The sequence below is a fragment of the Microcebus murinus genome, chromosome 12 (assembly GCF_040939455.1).
Source record: "Microcebus murinus isolate Inina chromosome 12, M.murinus_Inina_mat1.0, whole genome shotgun sequence".
Taxonomy (NCBI): domain Eukaryota; kingdom Metazoa; phylum Chordata; class Mammalia; order Primates; family Cheirogaleidae; genus Microcebus; species Microcebus murinus.
In genome coordinates, this window is record NC_134115.1 from 25852179 (window position 1) to 25865386 (window position 13208).

Here is a 13208-nt window from a genome sequence, read left to right on the forward strand (position 1 = left end):
TCACATCAGAGATGCTAATGATTGCTCATTAGCATACATTAGCAAATGTTAATTAGTGTCTTCTAAAGAACAAAAGGTGGTGGGGGCAGGGTAGAGGAACAATGACTGCTTAGTGGTGAAGGAAGGGCTGCCACAGAAGACAGAGACAAAGAAAATGAGAGCAATGTAAGACTTGGATTTGTAGTTTGCTAAAATTTGGAAGATCTGTCTTTGTGACAAAATAGTAATAGCACCAAGAAGGATGCAATGATTTAATTTAATTTAATTTTTTTCTAAAAGAGGAGGAAGAAAAGAAAAATAAAAAGTGAGTCATTAACTAAAATGAGTCACTTTTTTTCTGCTCCTTAGCTCTTCAGGGAAAATCACACTTTGTAGGATTTGCTACCCAACTAGGGATACGCGTTCATGTAGTCATCACTTAAAAAAAACAAATTCCAAATTTTAGGTGTATTCAACTTATCCCAATTTTTTCTCCCACAGAGCCAACTTATAATATTCAGGAAGACTAAACCTTTAAATAATTTGTGTATGATCTGTAATGTAATTAAAATAGCTTACATAGAATGTGATATTGTGTGTTAATTTATACGGCATAATTTTGTTATGGCAGCTAGTTAATATTTGAGTACTCTAGTTAGTAACCCACAACGTTAAAAAGACTCTAGTCAGAAGTACTTCAGCCATCTCTATCTCAGATTAACATCAGATGATTTATTAATCAGAATAATGCTTGTTAGAAGTAAGTTTTGTGAAATTAAATGTGATCAAGGTGTGTGGATTGGCTATAAATATTATTTCTGTCCTTGTCTTTGTATGCACAGAGTCAGAGAATATATTAGCCTCAATAATATTTTTTCTGGAATGGTATGTACTCTAGGAGTCCCAAATGATTATTTTGCCACTTAATGGAGGATTTGGTTATCTGATAATATCCCTATGAAACAGTATAAATTATTATCATTTTCCAAATGAGTTAGCTCTGCCATCCCCACCCCCCAGTACTGGTCTTGGGCTGATTAGGAACCAGGCCTCACAGCAGGGGGTGAGCAGCAGGTGAGTGAGGGAAGCTTCCTCTGTATGTACAGCTGCTCCCCATTCCTCACATCGCCCCATAAGCTCCGCCTCCTGTCAGATCAGCAGTGGCATTAGATTCTCATAGGAGCGCGAACCCTACTGTAAACTGCGCATGCAAGATATCCAGGTAGCTTTCTTCATAAGCTTATTCTTATGAGAATCTAATGCCTGGTGATCTGAGGCAGTGATGCTAGCACTGGGGAGCAGCTGCAAATACAGATTATCATTAGCAGAGAGGTTTCACTGCACAATAAATATAATGTGCTTGAATCATCCCCAAACCATCCTCCCACCCCACCTCTGTTCATGGAAAAATTGTCTTCCATAAAACTGCTCCCTGGTGCCAAAAACGTTGGAGACTGCTACTTTAGAGAACTAGAGAGTATGAGTGTGTGTAGATATTCTCAGCTCACACAGATAGTAAGTTAAAGATCTGAGGGTTGCCTTGAAGTTGTCCCAAATTTCATCACAAAGGCCTATTGATTTGACATTCTTGATCTGTCTGTTTTTGTCCATCTCGACAGTCAACACCACGGAAAAGCTACCATCTCCTTTTCCCAAGTTACTGAATTAGCCCCTCCTGCCCCAGCCAATTTGTTTTCCACGCTGTATCTCATTACATATAGAAATGAATACAATCTTGCATTTACTTGTTAGATTGTGTTTCTTTTTTTTATTTGTTTGGTCAGTATAGATACTACAAACTTTCAAGACAGCATTTTAAAAGTCACTTCGTAACACCCCATAGGGTAAACATTATCATCTCTCTTTTTTTGAGATGCCTTGATAGAAGATTTAGAAATAAAATAAATAGAAAATACAGTAGAACATTGATATTCTCAAGGAAATATGAGGTTTTTCAAGAATTACCAAAATAGCTATTCACCATAGAATGTCATAAGACAATAAAAGTTTTTTTAAAAAACATTATTGCTATAGGTTGAATGTTTATGGCCCTTTAAAATTCATATGTTACAACATAACCCCAATATAATGGTATTAGGAGATGGGGCTCTGGAAGGTAATTAAGTCATGAGCTGGAGCCCTCATGAATGGATTAGTGCCCTCACAAAAGAGATTCCAGAAACTTCCCTCACCCCTTCTACCATGAGGAGACACAACAAAAAGGTGACTGGTTATGAACCAGAGAGTAGGCTCCCATCAGACACCAAATCTGCCTGGATCTTGGACTTCCCAGCCTCCAGAACTATGAAAAATGAATTTCTGTTGTTTATAAGCCACACAGTCTATGGTATTTTGTCATAGCAGCCAAACAGACTAAGACAATCATATATTGTACTGTGTACAAACAACAAACGCTTTGGTTTAAGTGAACCCAGAAGGGCACTCAGAATAGAGGAAGATAGATAGATGGATGGTGAGGAGAGAGAGAATGAGAATGGGGTGGGGGACAGACCTAGGCAAATCTTCTAGAGTCAGGAAATAAAGATCTAGAGACAAAGGGAGAAGAGACAGCAGATAATTACATCTAACATCTTATGCTGAACATGGTGAGGTCTGAAACCCAAGGAAAAACAAAAAAACACCAACCCATTTGTCCCAATTAAAATATAATTGTAAGAAGACAGACTAATGGCCAACAAACATATGAAAAAATGCTCAACATCTCTAATTATCAGGGAAATGCAAATCAAAACCACAATGAGATATCACTTATCTCCAGTGAGAATGGCCTTTATTAACAAGTCCAAAAACAATAAATGTTGGCATGGATGTGGAGAGATAGGAACACTCCTACATTGCTAGTGGGACTGCAAACTAGTTCAACCTCTGTGAAAAGCAATATGGAGATACCTTAAAGTGATACAAGTGGATCTACCATTTGATCCAACAATCCCATTACTAGGCATCTACCCAAAAGAACAAAAGACACTCTATGAAAAAGACACCTGCAGTTGAATGTTTATAGCAGCATAACTCACAATTGCAAACCTGTGGAAACAACCCAAGTGCCCATCAATACATGAGTGGATTAATAAAATGTGGTATATGTATACCATGGAGTACTGTTCAGCTGTAAGAAACAACAGTGATATAGCACCTCTTGTATTTTCCTGGATAGATCTGGAACCTGTTCTATTAAGTGAAGTATCCCAAGAATGGAAAAATAAGCACCACATGTACTCACCAGCAAACTGGTATTAACTGATCAACACCTAAGTGGACAAATGGGAATAACATTTATCAGGTGTCAGGCAGGTGGGAGGAGGGAGGGGATGGGTATATACACACATAATGAGTGCGATGTGCACCATCTGGGGGATGGACACTCTTGAAGCTCTGACTTGATGGGGCAGGGGAAGGGTAATATACGTAACCTTAATATTTGTACCCCCATAATATGCTAAAAAAATAAAATAAAAACCAAAACAAAACAAAATGCAATTCATACAATCTGATGGCATCATATAATAAAAATGAAGCATCAAAAAAAAAGATCATTGTAAATCTAAGGCAAAAATAGGAGTCATTCATTGACACAAATATGCTTCTGGAATAGCAAGGGCAAAACGAGAGCCTTTAGGGTGAAATATATTGGGAGCTTGAAATGGAATAACACTGATTAAAATATAATAAATTTTAGAGAAAAGAAAAACTAAGAAACTAAGCCAACATAGACTTTTCTTTAGTAGGATGGGAGTTGGGAATGTTATAAACAAACATACTAGTAAGTTTTTGGTCCTAACACATACACATGTGCCTAGCATAGACACTAAGGGTAATACTAGGATAAAGAAAATAATTTATGTGTGTGATCCTATTCCTGGCATCATTTTACCCATGATTGTTAAATATTTTACATGAATATTACAATCAGGAATTTCTAATTATCTTACTTTCTGAAGAATATCAGAGTCAAAAGTGGTCAAACCATGTATTTCACTAAAGTTAACTATTTCCTGGAAAAACTGATAACTCTATGAAAAACACAGTGGATATAGTCTGCACAATTGGAACTGAGAATATATATATAAACTCTATTATATATAAACATATACAGCTTTTTTAAAAGCTAAAATTAAGACCCTTTTCGTGCCAAGTACTTTCTAATCATTATTTCATTTCATGCATATAATAATAATATAAGATAGTTATTAAAAATATGATTTTACTGGTAAGAAATCTGAAGCTTAGAAAAATTAACTGACTTGCTAAAGTCTGCACAGCAAGAAAGTAGCAGAACTAGAACTACAGATCCTGGGGTGTCTTAGACTTCACAAGCCAAATCCTTATTTTGTATATATAATTATTATTCTCTCTGTTTTTCTGGAGAACACTGGCTAATACAGAGAGTCTTTGCCTTCAAGGTTACCTTGATGAAATTAAACAAGTACAATAGAAACAAGACACAAGATATAATAATTTGGCAAATTCCACCAGAGAAATATAGGCAAAAGAGCTATGAAAGAGGAGAGAGAGAGAGAGAGAGAAAGAGAGAGAGAGAGAGAGAGAGATCAGGTTCATTAGAGAGTTTTAGGATATTTGCTTTTTGCTACACTTCTTCAAATAGTTCTGTAAACAAGCAGATTATTAAATATAAATAAATATACATTTCAATACTTAATTTCCTTTGAATTAAACCCAATTTCTTCAAGACCATGGCCATGAAGAACAGAGGTTATCTCCATGACTGGCCTAATACTAAGAAATATGAATAGGAAAGAAAGACTTTTGTTCATCTAGTTCCTAAGACTATTGCATTCATACCACAGAACAGAACTCGAAAAGACAACTCAGAGCTTCAGGGCTGGCAGCTGGCTCTGGTAGAAAGAGCCTGTGTTTTTGAGTCAGACAGAGCCATGTTTGAGTTATGCTATCTTATACTTTGGATAATTTGTTTAAACTCTATGCCTTAGTGAAAGGAAGGAATTATAACCATTATATAGGGTTGCTGTTTGAACTAAATACAATAATAAATGCATGCAATATAGATAGTAGAGTACCTGGCATAGAACAAAGGTTATAATAGTCTACAAGGGCTGTTCAATGCTTTAATACATACCAACATACACATTTTTGGCATCTTTCATCTAAAATTCTAGGAAGATAAGGAAAACATATCTACTTTGAGTTTACCTTAATACCTCGGATTCTGCAGGTAGGAAAAGTGCCATAATATTTAGTGTGAGGTGATCTTAAGAGCCATTTAACCAAAAGATAAAGACTAGGCACAAACTATTACTCTACACTCTGTCTCCTGGTGCTCTTAGCTCTTCTGACACCCATGGCTGTTTATGATGCCAATCGATGTTGAGAGTAGATGCAGCCAAATTCAAACTTGTCATGCTGCTTGAGCCAATGGTCAGCTTCACCATCCAATTTTTTGTTAGCAATGGGAGGAGCAATTGTAGCACAGGCTTAGGTCGATCAATAAACAAAGGACTGGCAGCCATTTAAGGTCCTTGTCTTTCAGTGCCACAGAAATTATAAAATCAGTTCCATACATACAAAGAAAGAAGCAGGAGTCAATAGAGTCTGGAACGAGAGACTCCCACCCACCTTCAGAATTTCTTTTCTTGACAGTACTCAGTACTCTGGCATCCAGAGAACAAATTGTCATGACTGTGAGGCAACAGGGGAAAAAAAATGGGGGGAAAGGGTACAGTGGGGTCACTTAGTAAGAGCTTGACAGTCTGCCAAGTCCACTAAAAGTTGGGACTTTGTCCTTGCCAATGTATTCGGTATCCTGATTGTAAGCAATTTTTTGTTTTCAGTGGAGGGTAATTAATTTTACCTTCATACACCAGAGAGTTGGGACTGTAATTGTGACTATCACATCCTGAAGGGAAGGACAGTGGTCTAAGATCTAAACCTAGTCTCCTAACAGCATGGTGGAAAGTAGAAAAGAAAGCTGTTGATGAAGAGAGACTCCTCTAAAGGAGTAGCTAATAATTGCAGGTGCTCATTATTTTTTAATTCCTCATTAGCCCTTCTTTGCCTCACCTGGGATGGAAACACTTTGATTATTGGGACAAGCCATATCTTAATTCCAGAAAGTAAGATCAGACTATATTAAACCCAGTTTCCTAATGCAATTATAGCATATTTTTCCACTGATCGGAGGTAGGAATAAAATTCTGATGGTAGCCTCAGAAACTACTTGGTCTCCCTAATGTGTGCAAGTGTTCCCCAAGAAACTAGTTCATAGCACAGGCCCAGCTAGAATAGACCTTCACCTATGGCTGTTTAAGGTGATCACACCACTCAGACATTTATCAGAACTCTTTAGCTCCACATCCTGCCTCATGTGTCATGAAATCTCATTGTGAATATATGCGTGCATTTATTTATGTCTGTGCATGTGAAAAAGAGGACAAAGAGACTAAGAGAGACAAAGAGTAACAGAAAGAGAATATTTTAAAAGATCTAGTTGAATGGTTTCAGAATCCTAGATTTTTTTCCCCACAACTTCTGCATTATTCTGAAGCATCTATTTACAGTAAGTTTGTTCCAAACAACAAATTGGGTCAAATGTCTGTGCTTGGTAAAGCTATTTGCTCACCCTGAAGCACAATTATCATCCAAAGCCTGACAGTTAGATAGAAGGTTAGCTTTTTTCTCACTCATCAGCTCAGCCTGGCAGCATTGGGATTCCATGAACAAATGCCATCAAAATTCCTCTTCATTTGGTGGTGTTGAATTCAGCCACTGTCTCCAAACACCTGTCTCCTTTTCACCTGTCTTCCCAATTCTGGAGGATTTCTAACAGGAAGAGGCCAAGACAATGCAACATGATGTTAATGTGCAACATCATCACCTGGAAAGCTTTTGAAAACAGAGATTCCTGGCCTTACCCATAGAGATTCTGGTTCAGTAGGTCTGGGGTAGGCCCAATAATTGGCTTTCCTAAAAAAACTTCCAGGTTATGTTAATACTGCTAGTGGTTCTTTAGGAACCACTGCTTTAAGACAGCCTGAGGCAGTGGGGAAAGTTAATAAGCTCCTGCCACCTTCTTTTAGGAAACATAACTCTCATGACCTAGAAATTGCCTTTATCTGTCTTTATGCCAAACTCAAACTGTCTTCATTACTATGGCTTTATAATAAGACTTGAGGACAAGTATATGTTTTTCAACTGTGCTCTTCTTTTTCAAAGATAGTTTGCCTCTTGTAGGTCCTTTGTATTTTCATATAAATTTTAGTATCAACTTGTCAATTTTTGTGAGCATTTCTTAAAGTCTACTGGAATATTGATTGGGATTGTGTTGAATCTCCCATATACCAATGAATACATCAACCTGGGGATAATTGGTATCTTAACAATATTGAATTATCCAATTCACAAACCAGGCTATCCCTTTATTTCTGCATTCTTTAATTTCTTACACCAATGTTTTGTAGTTTTTAGCGTTCAAGTTTCACATCACTTTTGTCAGATTTGTTCCTACATACTTTGTAATTCTTTTTTCTGACATTGTAAATTATATTTTTTTAAATTTTAATTTCTTATGGTTGCTTGCATATATAAGTCTGTGGTTTTGTTTTCTTGGAATGTCTTTGTCTGGTTTAGGTAGAGCAGTACTGATCTCAGTGAAAGTTGGAAAACATTCCCTCCTCTTCAATTTCCTAGGAAAATTTGTGCATAATTAGAATCACTTTTCCTTAAATACTTGCTAGAATTCCCTAGGGAAGCAATCACAGCTGTAAATATTTGTAGGATAATCTTTAACTATAAGTTTAATTTCTTTAATAGATAAATGGCTATTAAGTTTATCAGTTTCTTCTTGAGTGAACTTTGGTAGATTGCCATACAAGCAATTTGGGCAATTCATCTAAGTTTTCAAATTTATTGGCCTGAGTTGTTCATTATACTGTCTTATTATCTTTTAATTATATACAAAATTTGTAGTGATGTCACTTCTCATATTTCTCTTTAGCATCTATTATTAGGTGAATAAACGTTTAATTAAAATTGTTATTTCTTCTTAATAAATTTCTAATCGGTCTGGCCAATGGTTTATCAATTTTATTGATTTCTAAGAACAAGTTTTTGTCATTAATTTTCTGTATTATTTTTCTGTTTTCTACTTCATTGATTTCAACTCTGGTATTTATTACTTACTTTCTTCTGCTTATTTTGGGTTTTATTTGTTCTTTTTTTTCTAGTTTCTTAAGGTAGAAACTGAGATCACTGACTTGAGACCTTCCTTCTTTTCTAATATAGGTGTATAATACTATTAACTTTCCTCTAAGTATTGCTCTTGCTGCATCTCAAAAATCTTTAAATGTGCGTTTATTTTAATTCAGTTCAAAACACTTTCTAATTTCTATTTTGATTTCTTATTTGACCCATGTATTATTTAGAAATATGATATTAAGTTTCTGAATATTTTCAGATTTTTCAGATATCTTTTGCTATTGATTTCTAATTTAATTCCATTGTGATTAAAGAATATACTTTGGATTATTTGAATCCTTTTAAATTTATTGAGATTTGTTTTATGGCCTAGATTAGAATATAGTCTATCATGCTAAATGTTTTGTGTGCACTTGGAAGGAAGGTATATTCTGCTGTTTTTAAGTGTAGTGTTAAATAAGAATCAATTAGTTCAAGGTGGTTGATAACATTGTGGAGATTTTCTGTATGCTTACTGATAACTTGGTCTATTTGTTCTATCCATTATTGAGAAAAATGTCCTGAAATCTGACTTTAATAGTGGATTTGTCTATTTTTACTTGCAGTTATATCAGCATTTGCTTTATGTATTTTGAAGTTCTGGTATTAGGTGAATAAATGTTTACATTTATTATTTCCTCTTGATAAATTTATCTCTATCATTATGAAATGATGTTCTTTATTCCTGGTAATATTCTATCCTCTAAAATCTAATTAATTTAATATTAATAAAAAGAAAGCTATTCCAGCTTGCTTTTGATTAATTTAATGTAGTTCCTTTCCCACCCTTTTACCTTTTACCTACCAGTATTTGTATCATTATACTAAAAGTATATTTCTTTTAGGCAAAATATGATTGGATCTTGCTTTTTTATCTAATTGCACCTTTTATAACTTTTAATTGGGGTGTTTAGACCATTCACATTTAATGTGAATATCTACATGGTTAGGTTTAAATCTATCTTCTAACTGTTTAATTTTTATTTATCCCATCTCTTCTTTGTTTCTGCTTTCCTCTTTTCTGGCCTTCTTTTGGATGAGCTGACTTCTATAACTCTTAGTGTCACTATATTAAGTAGATGGTTTAGGGTGATGGGAATCAAGACATATTACCCCAAAATATAGCACCTTGGCATATTAAATATTTTAAGCTGTATGAATTTGAGGAAACTTGCAGAAGCGGGAAGGTCAATTCACTTTCCCCTACCCTTCTCCCCTGAAGCAGGTGATAAATCCTAGCAATGATGTTTTGACCTTCCCCTGAAGCAAGAAACATCCTTATCTCTGAAGACAAAGGTCATGGAAAAAAAATCTCTACAAACAATCCTTGCTAAATTTTTCCCAGTTTATCACCATTAAGTCATACCCCCTTTGATCTATTATATTTTCTCTATGACTATCCACTTTTCATCAAACCTACTATAAAATACTCAGGTCTGTTTCTTTGGGCCTTTTTTCCCTATGAAGGCTCCCATGTCACATAAAACATACTAAATAAATGTGTATGCTTTTCTCTTGTTAATCTGTTTTTTGTTATGTTGGCCCCAGCCGTGAAACTAGGATAGGTTTTAAAAAATGATATTTTTCCTCCCCAGTGAAGGTAAAGTGGTCTTTAGCAAAGTCTACCTTCAAGTGATGTTATGCCATGTTTTGTAGAGTATAAAACCTTTTATCAATATGTTTCCCTTTCTTTTCTTCCAGAATTTGTGCTACTTTTGTCATACATGTTTTCATTAATCTTTTCTCTACTACTTCTAATCTGCTGTTAATTCCATGCTTCCTATACCTTATCTCAGACATTGTAGTTTTCATCAGTAGGAGTTTGATTTTGTCTTTTTAATTTCTTCTATGTCCCTATTTAATTCCTCTAGCCTCTTGAACATGTGTAATGCAGTTATAACTAGCTGGTTGTCTACTAATTATATCATCTGTGTCATTGAAGGGGCAGTTGCGTTTAATTGTTTTTTTCCCAAATTATGCGTATTTTTATGCTTTTTTTATATTCATGGTAATATTTGGTTGCATGACAGACATTAGGAATTTTACATTATTAGGTTCTAGATATCTTTATGTTCCTTTAAATACTTTCAGCTTTGTTCTGACATTCATTTAAATGATCTAGAAACAGTTTTATCCTTTAGGGTCTCACTGTTAAGATTTGTTAGATAGGATCAGCACAGTTTGGACTAGGGCTAATTCTTCATTGCTGAAGCAAAACCCTTCTGCATACTATACTTGATGTCCCATAAATTATGAGTTATTATACTCTTTCCAGTGAAGAGAGGAACCATTCGCAGACCTGTGTGTCTAGGGATTTGTCCCTGGACAACTTCTGGGTGGTTCTTTCTCCAGCCATGAACATGCATTGGTCATCACTCAGTTGAAGATTCAGCAGGAATGTTCTGTAAAGCCACAGGGTTTTCTCTTCTCTAGAACTCTTCCTCATGAATTTTAGCTGCCTCAGTCTCCCCAGACTCTCACTTTTCTCTCCTCAAGTAAGAGAAATCAATAGTTTCTGTTTGCATCCCTTCTTTCTTCACCTTGGCCTGGAAACTCTCCCTAGAGGTAAGCTGGGGCCACCACAGGGTTTACCCACTTTGTTTCACATCTCTCAGAGGTCATTATCCTTTATTGTCTGAAGTATAATGTCTTGAAAACTGTTGTTTTAATATTTTGTATAGTTTTTTTTTATTTGTCTCACACCAGAGAGTAAATTCAAAATCTGTACTCTATCTTGACCACAATGGGAAATCTATTTATGCTAAATGTTCTAGAGGTCTCTAAGTTCTTTTTTACAAGCCACATAGAAAAAAACATGAGTCAAAAGATTGGCTGCCTCCTACCCCTTCTCTCTTTTGTTTCACAGCCAATCATCTCCAGCTGTATGGAATTACCAATTTTAAGGGAAGGGTTATATATTCAGTATGCATCATTAAATAAAAATAATGTTTATAAATATTTTAATGACATGCAGAAATGTTTATGATGTATATCATGCAAAAAGATTATAAAAATTCTATAGATTAAAAGATTAAGATATCCGAAATAAATGTCTTATGGGAAAATAAATACATACACACATGCCTACATAAAAAGCTAAGATGAAATACGCCAAAATGTTTGCAGCTACGTCTCAATGATGAGAGTGTGAGGTGTTATTTTCTTTTCCTTTGGGGTTTTTTCTACATTTTCTAAATTATTATAGTAGGTGTGTATTATCTTTTAAAAAAGGCAAAGTTGTGTTTGTTTTTGTTTTTTAAGAATGAGTTGTAGAGAGACAAAAAAATGAGGGAAAAGTTTTACAAAAAACTACAGAAAGAGGTTACTGCTTAACTCTCTCCACTAGGAACTCATACAAGCTCTTTTTCTCTTGACCCTTGCAGTTATAAAACATTTCCCTGTGTCCCTATAGAGAAGGCCTGGATTATAAAACATCATGAAAAAACAGGAATAGAACATTCAGAATTTAGCAAACATCATTTTAATCCCACAGTGTTAGGAAGAAAGAAGCCAGCCTTAATAAAATGTTTATAGTGCTTTCTTCAATAGTGGCTAAAAGGTTCTGTCTTCTAATGGAGCTCAGGACTAGGCTTTTGAAACATTCTGAAAGTTTAGAAAGAAGAGGGTTTAGTTAATTAACTACTTTCTCTTGGTTGTCAAATTCAGGAAACTCAGTTGGAGGACTTTATTCTTAGATCAGGTTCCCATTATGATCCTCATTTTACAGAGAAGAAAACAGAAGCAGAAAAGGGATCTAGATAATTCATCCATTAATTCACTCAACCAACAAGAATACACTTAGTCTCCAGCCAGACAAAGCACTTACGAGGCTCTGTGGCTCAGTTGAAGGAACACCGTATTCTTGTTCTCAGAATCAGACAAACCTGAGTTCAAAGTCACCTCAAAACTTGTGACCACAGACAACTTTTTAACCTTTCTAAGCATCAGCTACCATTTTAACAAATTGCAAAGCAAATAATTTCATAGGAGTGTTGTGATAATTAAATAAGTTAAATGTATGTGGCAGTGCCTGGTGTATAGAAGGCACTTGAATTTATATTATTAATCTAGTGAAATCTGGAGAGCTATAAAGTAAAAAAAAAAATAATATTCAAAAATACAACAATTGGTGCGAGGTAAAATACAATTAAGTACCCTGATATTTAATGTCAAGGAAGGGAGGCATTCCAGGCAGCTGCAAATGGTCAGAGAATGTGACATGAAAAAGGTAGACTCAAATTAAGTCTCTAAATGGAAGGAGCTTAGTAGTTGTTGCTCCCATCCCAACAAGAACAAGCTGATCAAACTAAAAATCAATGACTCTTGTTAAATCTGTCAGCAGAATCTATAGAAAGGAAGGATAGTGCCATTGGGGTGGGTGAGGTGTATTTATAACAATAGGTGCTGTTGACTGACCATTTTACTGCTAAGCAGTTTAAAATTACAAGGGTTAAAAACCTCCAGTGTCCACAGAGAAAACCCAGTAATAGCCATGTTACTATCTCAGGTTTAGGCACACTACATAGATAAGTCCATTTAAACATGGTGAATTGTATTTATGAGTTTGTCTACTACATGCCAAGATCCAACTACACATAGTAGGGAGGAATTTTAAAAGGTGTAAACGCCCAAGACAAAAGGAAGGAAGGAACATCAGCAGATGAAAGATCTCTATATCTTTTCAAAAATGAGAAGACAAAGAAGAGGTTTCTGGTTTATCCAGGCAATGGAGTGTAGTGAGGTGGCAACCAAGAGGAACAAAGCTGACTCACAAACGAAGCAGAATCTGGGGACCAGATCTTAGAGGCGCTGGGGAGGGAGAAGGCGAAGATGGGACATGGGGTGGAAAACTGCCCTAGCCTGAAGGTCAACCTGGAAATGACCTTTGCCGTTCTCACCTTACTAAGGATTCAAAAGCAGCCAGAGAGAAAGAGACAAAGACACCGAAGCCCGCCTGTTATCTCTGGTTCTCCTACCCTGCTTCAGTCTTTATAGCA